At 44.4% G+C, this 24,838-nt stretch overlaps 1 long non-coding RNA gene across 2 annotated transcripts; it reads right to left on the minus strand.

The window, feature by feature from the left end:
• Window positions 1-460: 460 nt before the first annotated feature.
• Window positions 461-9,314, minus strand: LOC128812640 (uncharacterized). 2 transcript variants are annotated; one of them, XR_008438780.1, is made up of 3 exons: window positions 9,172-9,314; window positions 4,223-4,312; window positions 461-613 (listed from the first exon to the last, which is right to left on the minus strand). It is a non-coding gene; the product is annotated as an uncharacterized LOC128812640 (long non-coding RNA). The 2 variants fall into 2 exon arrangements; XR_008438783.1 differs by lacking the exon at window positions 9,172-9,314 and adding an exon at window positions 7,002-7,058.
• Window positions 9,315-24,838: the final 15,524 nt, after the last annotated feature.

Genomic DNA, 24,838 nt, shown 5'->3' on the forward strand with positions numbered 1-24,838 from the left:
CCTCCCTTGTGCTGGTGAGGACAGCTCTTCTCCTTGTAGGAAGCAGTGGGTGTTTGGGGGAGAGGAAAATGTGCTGTCCCATCTCTGAGGACAGGGCATTACTCCTGTCCCAGAGGGATTTGCCAGCTGGCAGGGCTGTGCCAGCTGCAGAGGTCATGCCTCAGCTTTTGTCTTCAATGCAGGTAGCAGTGAAAAGGGAGAGAGGGACAAATCCAGCTGGGAGCTGTGGTTTGTCCACGGTGCTGATATCCTGAGATACGTGGGGTGGATGCCATTCTCCTGGCAGGGGTGAGAGTGTGGTGGAGTGGGGAAGGAGAAAAGCACAGCTCCTCTGGTCACCTCTGCACCACTGCTCCCCAAAGCTGCTGGGGCCTGGCAGTCGTGGAGAGAGGGCCAGGTCAATCCCAATGTGATCTGAGCAGGGGGTTTTTTAGGGTTCTTGAGATGCTGAAACTAATTTTATTCATTATCCAAGTTGGACTTGACCCCTGCAGGGAGAGAATCTTTCCAGACAGCATGGTGAGGCCAGACTTATTGCAGATTAGGGCAGCTCCTTCTGACCTCTTCGTTTTCAGCAAGCCAAGCCTGATGGACTGGGACAGTGTAGCATTTTCTGCCAAAAAATAAAAAAGAGGGGAGATTTAGCACTGTTTCTTTATCTCTTGTGTTTTAGACCAAAAAAGGCCTCTGTGCAAAGCTCACTCAAGATGCAGTGTGAGTATTTGGCAGCATATTGTGGTGTTGTTCGCTCTGCTGTGCTCAGGCACAGGTCTCCTTTCAGCCCAGCTTTCCCTGGATGAGAGGGGCAGCTCATCCTGCCAGCCCTCTTGGAGTGGGCTGACTTTAAACAGCAGGACATGACCCCTTGCTTGTGATAGGGGATATTAACTCCTGACCTAAATAGGGGAAAAGAGCCTGAAGTTTATGGAAAGCCTGTTCCACTGGTCCGAGGAAAAGCCAGATGACTTCTGCCTGTGATCTATGGAGCAGAAAGGGAAGATCATTAATAGCCATGGATTGTCCATGAGGAGGGGGTTATGGGGTGGTTGATGCCTTTGCAAAATCATGGGGTGGGTCAGGAGACTCTGTCTTGTGGATAAATACAAGTTTTCCTGCTGCACATCTCATCACTTCTGCATTTTTTTAAAGGGAAAAAAACGGCATCCAAGCCATTGTGGTGGTGTTGGTCACCACTGCTGAAAGGCTCATGGGGAAAAGACACAAGCCAGGTATAACTGGGGGCGGTTGTGCTGAACTTTGGGTTAATTAACACAGGAATTCTCAGATGAGAGTCAATGCCCTCGTTCTGCCTGAGGACAAACTGAATGAACATCAATGTCTCTTCTGTCATTATATATATATTCTTAAAAAGCCAAAACACATTCAGGATGTTTTATGAGGAATTACATAGATTTAGTACCATCCCAGTGTTTCTCTCAAGCTGCAGGAATAATCCCGAAAAATTCCTTGAGAAAAGTGCTTCATGGTAGTTGATTTTTGCATCTGTTGCTCTGCATCCAACACTGATTTCCCGTGCTGAGCCACTGCCTCTGTGTGATGCTCCACTGCTTCTGCAAGGATTTGGCTTTTTCCAGTTCTACTCAATACTCTGATTTTGACAGGGAGCTCCTATTAATAAATCTTGTATTTATCCCTAAATATGGTCTCTATAGCTAACTATATATATGGAATAGGGAACACCTCCAACTGGGAGTGGTGTGGAAGGAGTCTTTTACTGCTAGGCAACCACTTGGAATCCAAGGCTGCAAATTGTTACTCAGGCTGTGACAGCTCCTTAACCCCTGAGCTCTTCTGCTGCTGAAACTAGGAAACAAGAGGCATTTTGAAATGAAAGTGAATTCGTTTCAGAGAGAAAATTCAAATCCTTTCAATGTGTTTGTTTTCTAAATTGATTGAGAAAAATGAGCTGATAAGGGTAGTTGTAACAATTAATAACATACACACAATTTAATAGTATTAACAATACATTTTAAATGTTGTTAATTAAAAAAAATTAGTTAATTTAATTTAATTTCCTTCCTTCCTTCCTTCCTTCCTTCCTTCCTCCTTCCTTCCTTCCTTCCTTCCTTCCTTCCTTCCTTCCTTCCTTCCTTCCTTCCTTCCTTCCTTCCTTCCTTCCTTCCTTCCTCCTTCCTTCCTTCCTTCCTTCCTTCCTTCCTTCCTTCCTTCCTTCCTTCCTTCCTTCCTTCCTTCCTTCCTCCTTCCTTCCTTCCTTCCTTCCTTCCTTCCTTCCTTCCTTCCTTCCTTCCTTCCTTCCTTCCTTCCTTCCTTCCTTCCTTCCTTCCTTCCTTCCTTCCTTCTTCCTTCCTTCCTTCCTTCCTTCCTTCCTTCCTTCCTTCTTCCTTCTTCCTTCCTTCCTTCCTTCCTTCCTTCCTTCCTCCTTCCTTCCCTCCTTCCTTCCCTCCTTCCTTCCCTCCTTCCTTCCCTCCTTCCTTCCCCTCCTTCCTTCCCTCCTTCTTCCCTCCTTCCTTCCCTCCTTCCTTCCTTCCTTCCTTCCTTCCTTCCTTCCTTCCTTCCTTCCTTCTTCCTTCCTTCCTTCTTCCTTCCTTCCTTCCTTCTTCCTTCCTTCCTTCCTTCCTTCCTTCCTTCCTTCCTTCCTTCCTCCTTCCTTCCTTCCTTCCTTCCTCCTTCCTTCCTTCCTTCCTTCCTTCTTCCTTCCTTCCTTCCTTCCTTCCTTCCTTCCTTCCTTCCTTCCTTCCTTCCTTCCTTCCTTCCTTCCTTCCTTCCTTCCTTCCTTCCTTCCTTCCTTCCTTCCTTCCTTCCTTCCTTCCTCCTTCCCTCCTTCCCTCCTCCTTCCCTCCTTCCCTCCTTCCTTCCTTCCTTCCTTCCTTCCTTCCTTCCTTCCTTCCTTCCTTCCTTCCTTCCTTCCTTCCTTCCTTCCTTCCTTCTTCCTTCCTTCTTCCTTCCTTCCTTCCTTCCTTCCTTCCTTCCTTCCTTCCTTCCTTCCTTCCTTCCTTCCTTCCTTCTTCCTTCCTTCCTTCCTTCCTTCCTTCCTTCCTTCCTTCCTTCCTTCCTTCCTTCCTTCCTTCCTTCCCAACTTCCCAACTTCCCAACTTCCCAACTTCCCAACTTCCTTCCTTCCCAACTTCCTTCCTTCCCAACTTCCTTCCTTCCCAACTTCCTTCCTTACTTCCTTCCCAACTTCCTTCCCAACTTCCCAACTTCCTTCCCAACTTCCTTCCCAACTTCCTTCCTTCCTTCCCAACTTCCTTCCTTCCCAACTTCCTTCCTTCCTTCCTTCCTTCCTCCTTCCTTCCTTCCTTCCTTCCCAACTTCCTTCCTTCCTTCCTTCCCAACTTCCTTCCTTCCTTCCTTCCTTCCTTCCTTCCTTCCCAACTTCCTTCCTTCCCAACTTCCTTCCCAACTTCCTTCCCAACTTCCTTCCCAACTTCCTTCCCAACTTCCTTCCTTCCCTCCTTCCCAACTTCCTTCCCAACTTCTTCCGCAACTTCCTTCCTTCCTTCCGCAACTTCCTTCCTTCCTTCCTTTCTTCCCTCCTTCCCTCCTTCCTCCTTCCTTCCTTCCTTCCTCCTTCCTTCCCTCCTTCCTTCCCTCCTTCCTTCCGCAACTTCCTTCCGCAACTTACTTCCTTCCACAACTTCCTTCCTTCCGCAACTTCCTTCCTTCCGCAACTTCCTTCCGCAACTTCCCTCCTTCCCTCCTTCCTTCCCTCCTTCCGTCCTTCCTTCCCTTAAATCCATTACTAAAAGATTTTTAAATTCTTTTCCATTCAGAACACGTTATCTCAGAACTAATTTTTAGCCAGTGATTTTTGCCAAACTGTCTTTGCCTGTCATATATTAATGATCCCTTCACTTGAATTCTATTCCAAATTATATTTGATAAAACATAGATTGTGAATCACAATCATTTCACTCATAAAGTGGTTCAAGCAAGTCCACATATAACAAGTACAGGAAGTTTTCCAAGATTTTTAAAAATTAGATATGTTAGTTATATAATGACACTTCCAGATACAGATTTTGGGAGTTTTTGAAGTCTTCTTTCAGATTGGGGTGTGCACATATTTCTTCACCTATTGACGTATATATAAATTTAATTCTGTTCCTTTTGTGAGTAGGTGATCAGAACAAAGAGTGCTGAAAAGTTGATAATAAATAAGGCATTTTTTCACAATGTCCCAGGGACTGGAGAAGCTCTCTATGAAGGAGGAAAATAAGAGTCAGTAAATTACTCTTACAGCTTCTGTTGCCTGCTCCTCCTTCTCCCTCCAACCCGGGTCCACCAGATTTATGAAATCTGGAGATTCTCCATCTGTAGAAGGAGTTTGCTAAGAAAAAAATATCAGATGGTGGTAAGAGGAGAATGTCTTGGATAATAAGGAATTGGAAGATTTACCAAAGCATGTTAAAGGTTGCATGAGGATCAGATTCTGAAAATGGGATACTAAAAGAAAAATACTGATTTTTTTTTTTTTTTTTTTTTAATATTAAAATAAAGGATACAGAGCTGCTGAATCGCAACAGCATTTGCAGATTACTGCACTTTTGATCTTTTCCTTACCTGGAAAAGAGATTCTCTTTCCATATAGTGGCTTTTCTATTACCTAAATCACAAAGATTAAAAACCTGCTGCTTTCAGCCTAAACAGCCTTAGTGCCATCCCAAACAGCCTGAAGGTGTGAGGATTAAAAGATCTGCTGAAAGGTTACTTACATTGCTAATTACTATTTGTCATTAATGGCCAATCAGAGTCTGAAGAATGACTTTGTATCTTTTCCTCCCATGACCTGTGTGAGTGAGTCCCACTGACTCTTTACTCCCATGAAAGATTTTCCTTCTGTCCATCTTAAGTAACTGCCCTGCTAATTTTTCTGGAGTATCAGCCAGGAAGGTTGAAGCTCTGTGGTTTATTTTCTTCTTAGTTGTGCATTTATGACACTTAGAATTTGTCTTCTGGGTTAAAAATAAATGACAGTAAAAAAAAATTTAAACTTCGATAGATTTTGGTCTCGTCCACTTTGATTGATTAGGAAGCATCTCTTCCCTGCTCCTCTAAATAGAGATTTCCATTCTTCATATAAATAAAATCACAAGATTTACACATAAAAGATCTGTGGTCAGGGAAAAAAGTCCAAATGGAGATTAATTACCTCATCTTTCATCAGAGGATAATGTGTTCCTGATCAATACTTCTAACTCCCACAATTGCAAAAGGTGTTTTTTAGCATCAAAGCTGAGCCAGGGAACTCAAAAACCAGATTTTGATCCACTAACTCTTTCCAAGGCATGACTTTCCATGAACCCAAGCTGCCTGGAAAGGTAACTCAAGGTCAACTCTAATTTAATCTCTTTGTCTTCCTTTATGATTTGGTGTCTGGCTGAAAGCCTGATGAGAAAAGGTGACTGGGGAATTTATAACAACTTATTATTGTCCATTTGCACGTCTGCTTTCACCTACAGGTGGCCAAAAAGAGCTAAAAGCTGCAGCTGCAGTCCCAATATCCCTGAGTTGCTGTTAATGTTGGTTTAAGTGTCCAGGTAATTCTGAAGGAGAACTGTAGACCAAGTTTTGCCCACCTGGTATGTGAAAGTGAACTAATAAACCTCTCCAGGGAGCCTGTAACTCCATGGAGAACCACAGGATCAATTTAGGTTGGGAAAAAACCTCTTGAGATCATTGAGTCCATCCCATGACCCAAACCCACCACACCAAGCAGACCGTGGCACCGAGTGCCTCGTCCAGGCTTTCCTTGAACACCTCCAGGGACAGTGACTCCCCCCACCTCCCTGGGCAGCCCCTTCCAAAGGACAGTGATTAAAAACTGATTGTCTGTTGCCCAGGTTTGGCTGGATGTGGCTCCCCCTGCGCTCAGCAGACACCCCAGTAAAGCACTGGCAAACATTTGGTCACAGGTCCTCCCCAAAATTCTGCTAAGCCCATGGATGCCTTGAAAACCCTCCAGCCAAAATAAATAAAGCCACCAAGGACTTTCCCAATACAGAAACCATGAAGTTTGTGTCACTGACTTTGTCTAACCAGCAGGCACTCCTCAATCCACCTTTTTTTTCTTGAGGACATCCCACATCTCATTCTCCCTGCAGAGTGGGGGCCCATTTTATGCCGATTTATGTCTTGACCTCTGAAAGCAGCTCCAACTCTCTTGTGCCACAATATGGGAATTGGAAAAGCAGAAACTTCCACAGATACTGACAGAGTTTGATCTGCAGCCTTAGAAACAGCTTGGATTGATGCAAAAATACAATACGCAGACATTAAGCAGAAAAATCATAAACTTATGTTTCTATAGTTGTGAGTAAGAATATGCCTTAAGTAGGTGAAAAACTGCATTGATAAGATGGTGAAGGGTTTATAACTAAAGGATGTGGTTATATAGAGTAGCTGAGAGTTTAGAAGTTGTAATAGAAGCATATGTGTACAAGTGAGACAGAAGCCTAGTAGATAAAAGTATCCGCAGTGCAGCAGAAGTAAGTAAAAATAATAGGTTAAAAACCCAAAATAAACCCTGTGACAACTGTCCATTAAGTTAGAAAGTTATATATTAACTTATAACAAAGAAACTTGTGACTACTCTTAAACTATGACTGACAGTCCTTTAGAATCTCACAGCCTCAGAAACTGATGTTTATCTAAACAACAAATCGTTCTTAGCCCAAAAATAGTCCCATCCCTTCATTACTAGCAACAACAATGATGCCACAGCATTTTCTGTGCTTTTGAAGGATGCTGAGGATCCTTCAAAACCTTAAAAACAGTATTTTTGGTATTGAATACTTGCAACAGAGATGTCCTGGGTGAAGAATGGAAAAAGATGCCAGACTGGAAGAAGAACAATAGGAGACACAAACAAGAGGTTTGATAGTTCCCTTTTTGCCACAAGTCTCTCAAGGTTTGAGCCCCTCCTGTAAATTCCAAACAGGGATTGAGGGGAAGAGATTTTTCAGGTGCCAGTGGTGCCAAGGGGAACAGAGTTTCTTGAAGGTTGGCAGAACACTGACATTTGATCAGCTGCAGGAATGGAAAATTACAGATCTTGACCTGCTCGGCCACATCAGAGGACGTAACCATCCCAGGGGAGCTGCGAGTGCACCTGCCTGCAGAGGGCAAGAAGAGGACAAACGTCACAGAGGGATGGAATTCCTAATGCTGCCAGGACAGACAGTGCCCTGTGGTCCTTGGCTGGGGGTCACTGGGATGCTCTGCACTCAAGTCAGGAGAGTTTGTCCCTCCTGAGATAAATCCCCTTCTGTGATGACTTTTTGTTGTGGCCCTTCCTGACCAACATGTGAATGATAAATGTGATTTAAGTCCTTTTTATTATGTTTTTTTAATCCTCCTCAGTTGATTTGTCATAAATTGGGTGTTGACCTGGCTTAGCTTACATTTCCTGCTCAGTTTGGGGAACCCAAACTGTCTCTCCTTTTTCAAATACCAGTGATAGGGCTGTTCCAAATACTTTCACCAATTTTTTTTGTGGAGAGAAAGACTTCCTTGTTATGTTTAGGAGTGTCTCATTCCTGAAAAACCATCACAAAAAACCTCTCACTGTAGCATGTCTATCCATCTTCTTCACTGATAATGTTTATTTTTGCCTCTGAAATCCCACCACATATCCCCAGGTTGGTATAGTTTTAGATTTATGCAATTGCTGCATGTGGCCATCGATTTAAAAGACCCTCTGACCTGTTCCTTCTTGCTTTTGCTCTGATCTGGACTTTTCCCTGTGATTCCCCTCATCAGTGGCCTTTCCTGGCGGTGAAAACAAAAGATCTGTGATAACTATCACAGGAAGCCAAGAAACCAGCTGCTCTTTTCCTCCTAAGGAACAATCAGTGTATTGCCTTCAGTTTGACGAGTCTGAAACAGAACATCAGTGGGATTAGAAGGGTTTAGGGGTATCGGGATAATTGGTGGTGCTAATTCCCTTTACTGCAGAGGGAAATACACTTTTGACTAAAGGAGAAGTACCTGAGTGACGCTCAGGAGCAGTAAAATGAAACAGGAGTCAGAGAGGGGATATAAAAGGATCCCAGTGCAGCAAGATCTGTAGCTTTGGTGAAAAAATTATCCTAGGAAATGCCATGGATAAAGTTTGGTGGAAAGTGGCAACCCAAGTCAGAGGAGGAGAAGGGAAAGAGGAGCAAGGACTGGAAGTTCCATCTGTAACTTGAACTGGGGAGGGAAAGAGGAGTTAACACTGCCTTTTCTTGTTACTTGAGGAAAGAACAACAAATCTCTGCCCTGTCATGTCTGTGAGGAAGCTGCGATATCTGATTAGATTATCTGATATCACACTTGCACCTTGATGTCAGCCAAAGCCTGAGAACAGGATACACAAGCACCTGCCCATCTCTATAGTGGAGAGCCAGAGGCACCAAAACACGAACAAAGTTCCCACAGGAACCCTTAAAAAAACAGGTTTCCTTAGAATTAAACCCCTACAAGCTACTAAACCCCAATGCACCACATGAAAGCAGCAAGAGGAGGGTTCCTGTGGTGCATGGAGCAAACTTCCAGTGGATCCTCCATCGCTGCATAATGTCAACTATAGGGAAGGCCATGAATTTTCACCTTTGAATGTATTTTCCCTTTTAGTACTAAGGAAAGTAGAAAATTCCTTGTAAGTCTTTGTCACTTGATCCCAAAAATGCCCCTATGAGCTCCTCACATTTCCTGCCTGGAGAGTTCAGCAAGAAGTTGGTTAAATCCTGTAGAAGAATGAAAAATTGTCTCAAACGAGAGCCACAAATGCTGAAACTTTGTGAGCGTAACTTCCCTGCTCCCATCTTCAGGCAAGTGAGAAGGGAAAGTGTATGATTAACTTATGAAGTGCTTGCAGAGGCAACATCATTAGTTCCAACAGGCCCTTGTGAAAATGGGAACTGCCAGAACATGAATTTTTAACGTCTGGGCTGCATTAAGATCTTGAACGTGACGGAGACTAAACTTGGAGCCTGAACTCAGAGAGCACTGCTGCTATTTGTGGCAGAAGCCAAGAGATGGGTTTAGAGGGAAAGGAGTGGAGTATTTTTTTAAGGGGCTCTTGTGGCTGGAGAAGTTCCAGTCAGTCCAAAATAGATTAGTTTCTAGGTGTCTGCCTGGGGTCTCCACCAAGAAAATGCTGTTTCTGTCTTTAAACTCTTCCCTTCCATCCATTACTGCACTCACCTTCACTCCTGGTGCTCTGTCCTCACCACTCTCTTGTAATTCCTCCTTCTCCCAGGCCACCTCTTCTCAATATTTCTGATCCCTTCTCTGCACTACGTTGCTCACCACTCCCCTCCCTGCCACCCCCAGGAGGATAACTCCTCTGATCTGAAACCAGGAGCTGGCACTGGAGGAAAACGGCACCGAGCAACCCAAGGGATGTGGGAGATGACCAGCTAGAGGCTGCCATGGCAACAGCTGGATCTCCTTCATCCCTCTCACCCTGCTTCCCTGCTGATTACATTAAAACAACAGAAAAAATAACAGTTGCTGGGAATCAAAGAACCCTCTTCCTCCACAAAATCACCTGGCCTGTTTCCATGTTTCCCATTGCAAATCCCTGGCATCCTTGTTGCTGGTAAAACAATCTTGTGACTCTTGCTTGTACGTGGTAAGGAAAAAAGGGTTTGGTTTGCTTGGCCTTGATGGAAGAACTTTCTCTGCAATTCTCCTGTGGTCTTTGAGCTCAGTGACAGAGTTGTGGTCAAAAAATATATTTGGAGGTGACTATGACTTTTTGGGTGCTGTTGCTGTTGTTCCATGAGAAGAGTGCCCTGGGAGGATTTGGGGTTTGGACCCAGAAGAGGTTTTGGTGGTGCTGCTTCTGCTGTGACATCTCAGAGGAGAAGCAAGCCCAGCTCTTTGTCACAGGTCATTGCATCCACTCTCAGCACCCTACCTGTGCCCACAGACATGTTCAAGTCTACCTGGCACCACCCAGCACAGGTGAGATGTTGGCTGACTGTGTGACTCAAACTCAGGAGGAATCTGACCGGTGTGCATATTTCAGGGGGCTGAGCCTTCATTTCTCCTCTTCTAGGTTTTTATTTTTTGTAAAAGAGATGAGGTATGTGGTTTTTTTTCTCCTTCCCTCCTTTTGGCTCTTTGCATTGGGAAACATCAAAATTGCATGGAACATGGGGTGGAGAAGAAATTCCCCTGAATGAACAGGAAATTCACTGCAGCTGAAAACTGGTATTTAATGTTGCATCACAGAAGAGTGGCTGTCTGGGGATGTTTGTGCTGCCATAGCACAAAACCTTTTATTCCCAGCATTCCCTGCCTGACACTCTTCTTTCAGTGCTGGAAAGTGCTTCCAGGTCCTGCTCACTGCCAAAACCAGTGAGCTGGGTGCACCATAGTCCTTGGGGTCTCCAGTCCCAAGCTGGAACACTGCAAAGACCCAGGTGGGCTGGCATCCCACCTCTGACAGTGGCCACAACTGGTCCCTTTGTGGACAGGCAGCACATCCCACCCCAATCTCCAAAAGTTCTATGCTGAATTTAAGCCCTGAAGGATGGATATCCCTTCCCTGAGCCCATCAGCAGTGAGAGCAAATAATTTTTTTTCATTCCTTCCTATGTCTCCAAGCACACTCCACACATAAAATATCCCCAGGGACTTTCCTTCAGGCTGAAGGCCTTGAGTTGTCAGAGTAGGTCAGGTTTGGGAAGACTTGAAGCTTGATTTCTGAATGAAGCAGCATCTGAGGGATAACTCAGCAGCTGTAGCAGCAGAATGGCTCTGTCCTAGTCAATGAACCTCCAGCCATGGATATCATCTGGGAATATAACCACGGACAGCCAGGCTTGTGATGAAGACAAAAAAAACCTCCTCCTAGTACCAAGATGCCCTGGTTCTCCTTGAGTCCCAGCCTGAACAAGTTTTCAAGTGAATTCTGCCGAGCTGTTTGGTGCTTTAATTGCTAATAGAGCTGATCCTTTCTTGGGGAGAGAGAGGTTTGGCACTCGCTGGTGTTCATTCAGGGAAGCAAGGAGTGGTAGACACACACAGAGGAAGATGCAGTGAATATGGGGCAAGGAAGCTGAATTCCAGCTCTATCTTGAGGGTATCAGACTGCTGAGTTCTGATATCCTCACTTAGCTTCACGCTGTTTGTTTTCCTCCCCCCCCCCCCTCCCTTCTCCTCAACAATTAACTTTGCAATTAGACTTAATTATATTCAGAAGCTATTGAATGTGTCCTCTGCCCCAGTTGCTGCCGGTGGGGAGAGGCAGCAGCGGGGGTGAAAGCTGCACAGTCAGCTCAGCAGACCGCTCAGCAGTGACTCACACATCCTCTGCACGGCTGAGAACAGGGAGCTCTCCTGAAGGCACGGCCCTGTGACTTCCTCACCCTCCTTCTCCCACTGAATTTCACCTTTTTGTCTCATCTGAAGTGTCAAGCCACTGCTTTTAAACGACAGGGAAACCTGGAAGGGTCCCTTGAGGGGTGTTTCTTTATCCCACCGTAGGGGGCAAGTCTCAGGACAGTTTTATGCAACCAGGAGGGTGCTTTTGAAATGCACCATAAACCCAAGGTAGAGTCTTTGTTGGTGGAACATGGTGTCCGACCTCTCTTGGTCTCTAGGGCACACAGAGATCACCCTGGAGCTGGCAGGCCTAAAAGCCAAGTTTTGTAAAAGCTCTTTCAGTGTCAAATATCTTGTGGTGTTATTTGACTTTAAAGTGCCCAGAAATCCAACACCCAGTAATGCCCTTGGGGTATGAGAGATGGAATTGGGGGTGATGGGGATGGGAGGCTGAGCATGAACCTGCCAAAAATTGTCCAAATAGCCAAAGGTAATCTGGGCTGTTCCCACAGTGTGGGCAGTAGGTGAGGGGGGAATTCTTCCCCTCTGCCCCATCCAGGTGAGACCCCACCTGCAGAGCTGCCCCCGACCCTGGGGCCAGCACAGGAAGGACCTGGAACTGTTGGAGGAGTCCAGAGGAGGCACCAGGATGATCAGAGGGATGGAGCAGCTCTGCTGTGAGGAAAGACTGGGAGAACTGGGATTGCTCAACCTGGAGAAGGTGTGGGGAGACCTAATTGTGGCTTTCCAGTGCCTGAACAGAGCCAAGAGGAAAAATGGAGAGAGGCCATTGACAGGGGCTTTTAGTCACAGGACAAGGGGGAATGGCTTCAAAAGAGAGTGGGTTTAGACTGGATATTAGGAAGAAATTCTTGACTGTGAGTGTGGTGAGGTCCTGGCACAGGTTGCCCAGAGAAGCTGTGGCTGCTCCATCCCTGGAAGTGTCCAAAGCCAGACTGGACGGAGATTGGAGCAACCTGGGACAGTGGGAGGTGTCCCTGCCCATGGCAGAAGGTTGGAACAAGACGATTTCAAAGGAACCTTCCAGCCTGAACCATTCTTTGATCCTGTGATCAGTGTTACCAGTGCCCTTCCTCTGCTCTGGGTAAATGATAATTAGTAAAGAGTGTGCACAGTGAGCTTTTTTTACAACATAGACCTTCATGCCATCTATCAATAGCTGAGATAACAGCTCCTTCATCAGTCTCTTAACAAGTTATCTATTAATTAATTTATTCATATGACTGTTAGATTACTCTAATTCCCTTTTGGGAGATATGTAGCAGTTTTTTCTTCAGGGAGCATGTGGTGAGAAGTAATATTTCCAACCTGATGGTGCAAAGTGGGGATTGCTTCACATCTTGGAAAGAAACATTTTAGTTCAGAACAGCTTTGTGTGGAAGCTGCTGCAAAGGGCCAGTGGTTTGTAAAATCTGGGTACAGAAAAACCTCTGAAATAGATGTTCTAGGTCTTGATGAAAGTTGGATTTTGTTGATAGGAAGTTTTTATTGCTGGAAGACTATCTGGTGAATTAAATATCAGTAATTCTTGATCTTAGATCCTGACAAATCCCTAAAATTTGGGTGTTGGACTAAATGACATTTAAAGGTTCCTACAGAATCCTAGAATGGTTTGGGTAGGAAGGGACCTTGAAGCTCATCCTGTTCCAGCCCCCCTGCCATGGCCTGGACACCTTCCACCATCCCAGGTTGTCCAAGCCCTGTCCAAACTGGCCTTGGACACTTCCAGGGCTGAAATAATTCTAAGATAATGATTGCCATTGAATAGGAGGAAGGAGCTTTACTGTGAACATCAATCTGCTTCAGATCAGGTTTGCAATCTGCTTTGCTTTCCTTATAACCTCCTGATTTTACAGGAAAGTGAAGTTATTTCTCTGATTTTCTGGTTCAGAGCCTTGATTCCTGGAGAACTGATCCTTTTATAGCCAAAAGACAAGTAGAACTCCCTGCAGTAAGGCAGAGTCCTCCTCTTCTCCCAGGAAACTTTCTCCTAAGGAAATTTTCTCCTAAGGACAAGGATGGGAGGTAGAGCAACATGAAATTGAAGCAGCAGCCCTTAAGTGCCTGATCTGTGAATAGAGAACTTCATTAGCTTGGGCTGCCAATGTAAATTAATTTTTAATGTGTAATACCTCCCTCATCTCTTCTTCTAGCTGGAACTTAACTAAACAATGCATCTCTCAAGACAAAAAGAGAGAAATCCCAGCCGTTGGGTCAATTTGCTGGGAGTAGAGACATCAGTCAGACGCAGAACATTGACCAAGCGCTTCCTCAGGTGCTTCACTGGGGGAACCTTGGGGGAAAGCTGAATCCCTCCATCTGCTCAGTGAGAAATTGTGTTGAGAAAGCTGAGGAGCCTGGCTCTTCCCAAAGAAACAGTCTCTTCTTGCTTCCAATTAAGCAGTCCATACCCTGCTTTGTCAGAAAGATATGGAATTGATGAAGGACACAGAAACTCACAGCCCGTTTCTCCCTCCTCATCCCCTCCTGAGAATGAAAACTTGATTCTTGATGAAAACTTTTTTTTTTTTTTCTGATCTTTTTTATTTATTTATTCCCGTGCTTAGGAATTAAAACATTGTGTCTATCTGGCAAAAAAAAAAAAAAAAAAAAAAAAAAAAAAAGAGAGAAATACCCAAAACATAACCACTGCACACTACCAGAGGAAGCAAAAGGCTGCTATTGCCATAAATAACACAGTGGGTCATGAATAATTCAAACCAGAATATGGTTGTTATTGTAAGGAGTTATCACAGCTAATTATAGTCCATTGCCATCGCTCCCTCCAAAGCTCTGGCATTGATCACTGCAGGACATGCCAAATATTTCACTAAAACAAAATATTGTGCTCGATGCTTCCCTGTCGATCAGCAGGTCTTTCACTAAGGGAGGCTGTTGTTCTCCAGTGGCTTTTGCCCTTGGATCATGGTTGGAAAGAAATTAGGAAGACCTTTCACTTAACCAAATCATTCATCTCTATCAGTCAATTGGTCCCTGCAGGCCCTTCCCAATGTTGTTCCAACTCCCTGGGCACAGGAAGAGCTCAAGCTTCCACCATTCCGAGCAAACAGGAACTAAATTTCTAAAATTTTTCTTTTTTTTTTTTTTTTAATTCTGTTTTTTTTTTTAATATTTTGATTACTTTAAAAAAAAAAAAGTCTGTCTCTATTCTCTTTAGAAAAGACTTGCATCCTGCAACGGGATGAGGATTTAAACACATTGTAAAATAATACCTGTAAGGACATGTGGCTTCCCAGTTGGGTTTCCTTTGAGATATCCCAATGATCTGCAAAATTTCTGAGTTTGTACAAGACTTTACTGGTTTTAGACTATTGGCAAACAGCAGATGTTGACTAGACATGAGCTTGGAACTGGAGATGTTTAAGGACTGAGCTCCAAAAAATCAGAATATGCCACAGAGCTGCCTGTAAAAGAGATTTTAATGAGAATATTAATCATGAAATGCAACAAAGGAAGTACAATAATGTAATAGAAATAGTTCAGGAGAGAAATGCAAAGGCAGTATCATTTCTATAAAATTGACAGACAGGGAGGAAAATTACTGATATCTTTAGAAGTCTGAAGAAACTAAGGAAGGATAACAGATGGCTAGCCTGGTAGGAGGAAATCTTTCCCAAGCTTCAGATATTAAGTTGCAAGGAAATGAGGGTCTTATTTTACCTGCAAGTGGGAACTTTAGCATGAGCAGGAGTCCAGTGCCAGCAAAGCACTGCTCCAGGGAAGAAATCGCCCATTGTCCAGCCTCTGACACAAGATTTACAGTCTGTTGTATCACAGCAAATAGTTGTTGTCCTTGGTCAGACTAAATCTAACTTCCAGCCCATTCTGAAATATGAATCAATCTGGTGTTGCTGTGTGGTGGAGGTGGTAGGTTTTTTCCCTTCCAGACTCACCCATATCTTTAATTCCTATTCCCCTGACATCTCTTTTTTGGGCTAACTTTGACTAAAGGCCTGAATCTGTAAAGCATAAAATTTGCCTTCCTAAAATCTGCTGACGAGTCTTTAAAAAAATCCATTGTAATTATCATTATTATTACTAATACCATACAACAATTTTGTGATTGCATTTCCTATGAGATCTTAAGGTAAAGTGAAGAGCTTTCCCATGCCTGCACAGCACAGGTTATGGGTTTGGCCCATCATTTTGACTCTTAGATCACCCTGTGACATCTAACAAGGGGCAGAGAGTTTGGGGGTCTGTTCCAAACACCGCAGAGCTAAAGAAAAGTCCTTGGTGTACCTGCACTGCTCCTCAGAGATGACACTGCACCATGAATATGGCGTGCTCCAATTTTCACCTTCTTCCACCCTTTTGGGCATTCATTTGAGTGCTGGAAGGAGACCTCCAGGTGATTTCCTGATGTTTCTGCTGCACCTGGGGCACACAAGTACCTGAAATTGCCTAAATTGGCTGAGCTTCCAAGCTGACAGGCAGGGAAGTGCATTCTTGAAGGCAAGCAGGAGCCATCCTTATCTGCAGGAACAGAAGCAGCCTCTTTCCTTCCTTGACAACTCATCGAGCCCTTGCTTGCATTAGTTGGGAGGTGGGGGGTATATGAGATAAATGAATCCCATTAGATTCCTTCCAGATTTAAGTCCAATTATTTCACACCAAGAACTCTGTTTATTTCATAGTTATATCCCTGGTTTTGGAATAATAAGGAAATAACCTCCAAAATGTTTTACAGAAAAGATAATCAGAGCAGTGCCTGCCTTTTTTTTTTCTTTTTTTTTTTCTTTTTTTGGGGGGGGGATTAGAGAGAAATCTCTGTATTGCAGGGAGAAGGAGAAAACTCTGCATGCATTTTGCATGAACAGGTTATTTGAGAGCATGACAGCTATAATGAGAGAGAGATCATCTTGCTTGTGGCTGTACAGAGTGGAGGTCAGACAGCTCTGAATTAGCAGAGTCATTAATATTCTACTAAAACATAAAGCTGGAAGGGACCTTCTAGGTCATCAAGCCAACCATGTCACATAATCCCATTTGAGAAGAGCAGGTGACATTGGAGGCTAAGTAGTGGAGAAAATGCTGGTGGAGACAAAAAGTGCCAGTCACTGACTGAGTGAGGGGTTAACATGGAATAAGGATGAGGGATTTGTTAAGGGACTTGAGGGAATTCCAAATCTGAGTGAGATATCTTGGAAATTGCCAGTATTTTTACTGTAACTTCTGTATTCCTTGCTGGGTTTGGGGAGGAGAAGCCGGACTCTCCATTAAGTATCTCCTGTTATCAAACTTCACAACATAAAGAGATCCTGTGTGGATCAGTGCAAGATTCCAGGAACAGAGAAAAGCGAGATCTAACCTGCCTGCTCCTGGTGGCCTCAGTTCCTCCTGGAGCTGCTCAGCACTGCAGAGATCCCCCTCTTTGGGATTGTCTTTGAGCTGTGAAGGACACGTAACTGTGACTGTCCCCCAAGCATGGATGCAGGAGACAGTGCCATGGAGCAGGGAATGGAGGTGGCAGCTTTTATTCCTGGGAATCCCACTTGATTTACCTCTCAGCTTTTCCTGAGTAGAATTTCAATTCCTCTCTCCCTTTGTTCTCATCCATGGAACGTGCTAAGGTAATTACATTTTTGTGTCTCACAGGGATGTTGTGAGGTTTCTCTAATATTTATCAAGTGCTTGAAGATCTTATGAAGGTGGAGTGCAAGTACCAGGAGCTCCTAACAGTCTTGACAAAATCCTTCATTGGAGCAATGTAGACAAATTCAAATTGGAACCACAGCAAACATTTTTAACAGCCAAAATTAATTAACTGCTACAGCATCTTCCCAAGGGAAATGATAGATTTTCCATTGCTCAAGATGTGTGAGTCTGAGCTGCCTGTGGTTTTGAAAGACAGGTCCTAGCTCAGCTTAAAGTTATTCAGCTCCATGCAGGAACCACTGGATGATGCAGACAATAGATGTGATGGTCCTGTGGACTTACAAAAGCTTTATCACTCTTTTTATTTGCCTTCACTCTTTTCCCCCTTATTCTACCTGCTGCTATACCAACAGTGCACAATCCTGTTTCTATTTATACATAGACCTCAGACATGAAATAGAGAAGTGTTTTGGGAAACCAAGCTCCTTCACATGTCTATGAAGTCGGAAAGAACACACAAAAACTGGTTTGATTCCACCTTCCACTTCTGCCTCCCTGTGATATCTGTGTGGGATTTCGTACAGATTTCCATCCCAGGGTCACCACTTTGTGCCCAGTGGGCTAGATCTAGAAAATATGGGTTTAGCCATGGATAGCATCCAAGAATCAACAGTTCCAGGTGTTTGGGTATATTTGTCTGTGATGTCCTTGTGCAGGAAGTCAACGGACCTGGTGACAAGAGTGTCTTGGTCCCATAAATCACACCTGCCACCACTGCATACACAAGACGTTGCCAAAATCCACTGAGATTGGGATTCTCTCTTCATCTCTGTTAAAGAGCTTAGACTGCCTCGTGGTGCCTCAAAACCAAAGAATACTGATGTATAATAAAAACCAAATTTTTTCCCTAAAAAATCAAAATAGTCCTCAAAGATCAAGCGTGATTTGCTGCTTATGTCAAATTTGCAAAGAGAAGCTGCACCTGCAAAACTCTGCTTTCAAGAGAGACATCCAAATAACCAAATGGTGATCAGTGCCTTCCAGTGGGATGGGTGAAGTTTTAGTGGAGGAAAGAAGGCATTGTGGAAACAATGTTAACAAGATAAGTTATCCTAACGAATAGTTTAAAAGTGGTTATAAATGAACTATGATGAAACAGAGTTCAGAGGTGACCTCTGTGCCAGAAAGTGAGGAAAGAAAAGCAGCTCATCAAAAAGATCACGTCTGAAAAATTAATTTGACGGTGCTGATGGAGTGACTGCTCTTGTAAATACAATTTTGTCGATTTTCAAAGAACCATTTGGTTTCCAGACACACTATTCAACCCTGTGCCAACTGGCAGCTTTGGTGTTTAAAAATGGATTGTGTCGAGACAAGGTAATACCCAGAGGCAAATGTGCTGTTATGAAAGAGCTGTACAGGTTTATATTGGAGTCAAAAAAGGGTTTTGTGACTCTCAGGAGGCAGGAAAAGGGCAATCTCAGATCTCATGAACACCCTGAGAGTCTGCAGAAGTCAACTTCTGTCTTATGGCTGCATAGGCTGACTTTCAAAATGCATGAGCTTGGAGGATGGGATCTCACATCCTTATTTCCATCATGTTCAGTCTGGATGGGGCTTGGAGCAACCTGCTCTAGTGGAAGGTGTCCCTGCTCACGGCAGGGGGTTTGGAACTGCATGAGCTTTAAGGTCTTTTCCAACTTAAACCATTCTGCGGTTCTATGATCTATATTAAGGGGGTGCTTGAACAATTTTGCTGAATTTAACCTGGGACTATTTCTAGCTGAAGAGATTTCCTAACCAAACGTGTACCAAATAAAGATGCTTTAAAGATGTTTTGTGCTCCTTGCTGCTGGGCAGCACAGAGAACAGAGGACCCCCGAGGCCTCACTCCACAAAACCATTTCAAAGCCAGGAGGCAATAGGATGATCTACCATCTGTGTGAAGAAAAGCAGGGAGCTGCACTCAGCAGTTTCTGAAAGTCCCCTAACTCAGACTAGGAAGGAGAATTAGATCCAGTCCAATTTAACATTTTCCAATTACAGAGAAGAATCTGCCCCTTCTGTGATTTGTTATCACAGTTTAGAACACACACCACACACAAAGACATTTTATTTCCATTAATTCCTGTGTGCATTGCATATCTTGAGCTAATGCCAGGCTTTGTCCATGGAATGCTGATGGGAATGGTGGGTGAAGGGCTTGGTTGGTCAGTGTGCCAGCCAGGTTGATAGAGAGGCTGGATATAACTTGGTTCCTGGTAGCATCTGTTCAAATCTCACCTATCTTTGGGATCTTCCAGCATGGATACTGGGATTATCCATGTTCTCTCTTTCTTTTTCTATGGGCTTCTCTATTGGAGTCAAAGCCATCTTCATCCCTTCTCTCCTTGGCCTCCTTCCAGCCAACTCCCAGTTTCTCCTTGCATCAAAGATTTATTGTCCTGAGCAGCAAAAAAAAAAAAAAAAAATTGGGCTTCATTCATTTTTGGTGCCATTTTTTACCTCCATCAATGTCAGGGAAGAAAAAGGGGAGATACTTCATGTTCCACCTGTGTGACGGAACACAGGGGTTGGTCAGCCTGTTCCATGGCTTGGGAAGCTGTGAAGAAAGACTTCAGAAATATTTCTGGTTGTGATTTAGAGTAATTTACAATCCCATGATCTTCACCAGATTTTTGTGACAGGCTTTGTCCACAGTTCCATCTCTTTAAATTTCCCATAGACTCACTTGTTTCCAGGTTCGTATATTTTGATAAACTCAAGGGTTTGGTGACCATTCTTTGTGACTCATGTGGACTGGCTGCCCTCATCCTGCTCTCTGCAACTCCTTCCTCTGGATTTTTTGCTCCTAAAATGGGGAAGATCATAATTTTCCATGTATGGTTCTTCCTGAGGTGAGTCCCCAGAGCCCAGGACATATCACTCCACGCAGAATCACTGTGGTAAAGGACACCTATCTCCATCCCTCCCAGCAAGGAGAAGTTGTGCAGGCTGCAGACTTGATGCTGGGAGATGGGAACCTTGTTAATTAAAATGTCAGTGACTCAGATCCCCTTAAGGTGAGAGAGAGCTGCATTTTTTATTACCATTGCTGTTAATGATACAGTTGTCTGGTACCTTGTAGAGGCATAATGCATTTCACTTACCTTGACAAGGTCTGCCCGCTGTTTCCTCTGTGCCTCATACATGACTTCAAGAGAATCATGAAATAATTCTGGAAATGGAGAGGAAAGGGGAAAAAACCCACAGTGTTTTTATTTTTTTCCATCCTCCCAGACTAAAGCCATTCATCAGGACAGGAAGATCCTGTCCTATCCTCAGGCTGTGCCAAGGGGAGGTTTAGTTGGACACTGGGAAGAAATTCCTCCTGAAAGGGGTGGTCAGGCATTGGAAGGGGCTGCCCAGGGAGGTGCTGGGGTCTCCAACCCTGGGAATGTTCAAGGGACAACTGGATGTGGCACTCAGTGCTCTGGGCTGGTTGAAAAGGTGGGGATCAGTCAAATACTGGACTCAATGATCTCAGAAGTCTTTTCCTAAGTAATGATTCTGTGATTACTCTCCAAACCTTGAACACGATCTTTTAAATTCATATCAAGCTCATAGGAGAGAAGGAATAGCCTAGAGGCAAATGGATCTGGAGCCAAGCAGGGAGAGAGGTAAAGCTGGGAAAATAGAAGGTAACTGCTCCAGGATGGGTTCCAAAAGGGTGATAAGTGTCTTATGACTTGAATGTTCTGCTTAAAAACCTTAATTGGCTCCTGCACAATTGGAAGTATCAACTCCCCTGCCCTATTTCACCCTGTTAACTGTGATGGATGTTGTAAACCTGCCCTTCTCTTTATAGAGGATGGAGGAGAGGACTGTAAAAGGAAGGACTTTTAAAGCGTAATGGAAGGGCTTAAAAGCTGCGGCTAAAACTCTACCTCGTTCCATCAGGTACTTAACAAACACACAGGGCCACACCCATGATTCATTTAGAGCAACAAGCTCCCTAAAATCGTTGAGCTGATGAGACTTGCCCCTACTGTGCCAAAAACAAGCAATGAACAAAGCGATCGAGGCTTTTTAGGGCAGAACACGCTCAGACTTTCTCATTCCAGCTTGGTGGCACAAGCAGGAGGTGACACTTCTTTCACAGCTGCTTAAGCGCCTGCAGGATCTCGCAGTAGCAGTGAAGCAGAGCTTCCAGAGCTGCAGTGACTGCAAACTCAGCTCCAAGGTAATGGGCCTTTTCTGGGCTTGAAGTACAAAATATTTCTGTCAGGACAGCGTGGATGAGTCAGGCTCCAGTGACTCTGATTCCACCTGGGAGCAGTTCCCACAAAGGCCAGCCAAGTCATTAACAGCCTATGGCTAATTGCCTGCTGTAAGAATGGCATGAAGCACCTTTGCTTTCAGATGAGCTCAGCTGGAGTCCTGCTGCAGGTTTTGGTGGATTTAGCGGGGATTTATCTGCTCTCTTGGTGCTGTCTTTCGTGGCAATACTGGTCACAGGATGAGCCAGGAAATGCTCTGCTTAAAAACCTGGTTTTGCTGTGGTGAGGAAGGTGTGGCATGAGATGTGAAAAGTCCCCTGGCAGCCTTTGCACGTGCTTGCTGTCACAGATTCACACGTGCAAGGATCCCGTGAGCATCTTCTGAGGGATGACACCGCCATGGGCTGTGCCAAGTCGTGACTCAGCAGGTTGTAGTAGCACATTTAATTATTGTGAGAGGGGAGGAATCAACCCCCAGCTGCTGAGACGAGCCTGAGGAGCAGAGAGATGCGAAAAGCAAAAGGTCGAGCAGGAGAAGGACCCCAAGATTGCGTCAGGGAGCAAGAGGGAGTTTCCAGGAGTGAAAACAATTTCAGAATTATCTAAGAAAATTTCCTCACTGGCACAGCACACAGCTGTAATGAAACCTGGGTAAGTGCTTTCTATATCTTGTCACACTTTGGAAGCATCTTAGACATGTGAGCATGGCCTACCTAAGCAGAAATAAACTGATGAAATATTCCTGGATTTCAACAATTCCCTGCTAGGACTGTGTGCATGGATACATCAGATTCAAGGCCAGGTTGGATGGGGCTTGGAACAACCTCGTCTGGTGGAAGGTGTCCCTGCCCATGGGACCCACACTGGGTGATTTTGAAAGTCCCTTCCAACCCAAACCATTCTATGGCACCTTATGCTGAATTTTAGTGGGGTTATTATCAGCTCTGGTAATTAGGGGGAAAAGCATGCACTTTGTATTTAGGATATTTGTCAGTGAAAAGCTCTGCAAAGTTGTGGTTTTATAGCCCAAAGGGAGAGAAAGAGGTATTCCTGTCAAAACGCTAAAAATCTCTGGTCTTGTATAAATATTTGCTCACATTTTTTTAAGAACCTCCAGCAAATATCAAATTATTCTGGTTTCTTAATCTCTCTCATTAACCTCTTCCATACTAGACATTCTCAGTGCATGGGAGATTAATTGTTTCTGTTGAGTGGCCCACACTTGTGGAAACTGCTGAAGTATGAACAAATAGTAACAAACACAGTGAATATTTCATTGGCAGGGAAAACAGATTCTGAGAGGGAGGAGAGTTAATATGCAGTGGTTTTTACCCTCACACAGGAGTGTTTCTGACAGAAGACTGTCACACACTGCCCAAGAAGGAGCAGGAGCAGCAATCTGTGACTGCTCTGGCTGATATCAAGAACCAGCATGGCATCCAAATGGCTCTCCTTGCCTTTGTGACATTGAAAAAAATAATTACGTTGACCAAGGGAAAAAAAACAAGTGAAGGAGTGAAAATAACTAATAAATATATTGAAATCCTAATCTCTCTGTAGGGAAAAAAAAACAAATTTTATTGGATCATTACCTGAGATGGGCTATTCACATTTCAGTGTGATAGTCAAAACATCAAAAAAAGAACATTTAAACAGTCTTCCCTGACCTGGAATGAGTAGTGGAACTAAGTTGTTGCTATAAATCTTGTCCTTTCAGTGTTCTCTGATTGATAAGCAAGATATGGTCTGACATGTATAGCATCAACATGAGTCTCTTGACTAAAAGTTTGCTCAAAAATGTCTTGAGATATTCTGAGAGGAGGGACAGGCAGCCTGCAGTGGATGCAACGCTACTGGGCTAACACTGTCTGTGACAGAGTAACAGAGCCCGTTTTCCTGCCCCTGAATCACAGCTTGCTTTGGGAGAGACGCACATGCCCTGCAGCAGCAGAGGAACCTCTGTAGAAAGCCACTGCTGTTTTTGGACTGCTGCCTCATCTTCCTGCTGGACAGTTCCTCTCCTGGTCTTTTAAATCGCTGTATCCTCTGTCCCTGTGCCTGTGGGTTGGTTTTTGATGGATGGCCCTGACACGTCCATGGATGTGGTCTTCCTGCTGAGTTGATGGGTGACAGTTTTTAGGGTTTGGGTTACACCCAGAGTACTTTGCTCAGGAGGCTGTCAGGTTGGTATGAACTGTCAGATAAATGACAGAGCTCTCTGTGAAATGATCCTGACAGCCTTTCCCCAGCTGTCACTGCTGAGATGACTCCAGGACACACAAAGCAATCGAATCCCTTGTCTGCACCATGAACGTAAACACCCTCAGCTGTTCCCCCCTGCACCACAAGAACTGAATTAGACCTTTGGACTCCCTGGATTGAAGAGAGAAGCGAAGAAGAGTGAGGTCCAAGATCAACCATCTGGAAAGAGGAACAAGAGGCCAGAGCATCACAATAGCTCTGACTTGTACAAATTGCTGCTTTATACCTGATACTTTCCTTTCCTGCCCAAGATGTCCTGAAGAGGTGAAATGCCTCATGTGTCTATTGCAGGGCTTTGTTGGAGAAGAATCCTGCCCCATCCCCAGCCTCCTGAATGACTCAATAATTACTTTTACTGATTCAAGGCTCCCCCTCAACCTCCAACCGCCCCCCTCGCCACCATTCAACTTTAACACAAGACCACACTGTTTCTCAGTTTCCAGTGTGCCCAAAGCTATTCAGGCCACTTGTTCCTCTCTGAATGGAGCTGACAGAGCTGCTTTTGTGCAGAGGCAATTTTGGATTTAATTGGAGACCTACTGGGGGCAGGGCTGGGGGGTGGGGGAGGGAATGGGGTCACTGGGTCAGTGTTTTGGAAAGATCAACTCAAAGGAGAGTCCAAGAAGGAAAAAAATGAACGTGGATTAGATGTCTGGAAAGAGGTTTTGTATGGGCTGTGTATGTAAGGGCAGTGCTCCCCATCTTCCAGAAATGACCATGGTACCTATTTGGGATCGGAAAGCAAACAGGGTCAGGACTGGGGCAGATGGCCTTAAAAGGCATTTTGAATCTAGAATGACAGATCCCAGGGTCCTTTCTGCTAGGATCACAGGCTAATTCAGGCTGTGGTGAAGGAGTCTTGATGTCGGAAAGGTCACTTGCTGCAGTCAGTCCCCTTAGGTCAGGCATTCATCATCCACATTAAAGGAGCTTTGCTAAATTCCCTCCTCCAGTCCTGCTCCCTCCCTGGAGATAAGTTCAGCTTCAGCCCTGTCTCTACCACTTATGGGGCACTTATGGGTTCATGCCAGAGCTGTGAATGCACCACAATAAGAAAAGACGTTTTTTCTAGTGAGGCACATGTAAGTCACACCATGCTTTGAACCATCACAGTCCTGCTGTGTAAGGGGACCACAGGTCATAATCCACATGAAAAATGGAGCTCAGTCAGCCAGCACAAAAGCCTTGTGACTCTTCTACTTCACTGCTCAGCTTCTTTTTGGATGGCCCTACTTTCTCACCTGACCAAAAAAAAAAAAAAAAAAAAAAAAAAGTTAAACTGGAAAGAATTGTATTGATTGTGCTGCAGAAAAGCCAATATAATCCTGGCAGAGCTAGACCCAACAGAGACTCAGTAAAGCTACTTATGCAAAAAG

The sequence above is a fragment of the Vidua macroura genome, chromosome 1 (genome assembly GCF_024509145.1).
Source record: "Vidua macroura isolate BioBank_ID:100142 chromosome 1, ASM2450914v1, whole genome shotgun sequence".
NCBI lineage: Eukaryota > Metazoa > Chordata > Aves > Passeriformes > Viduidae > Vidua > Vidua macroura.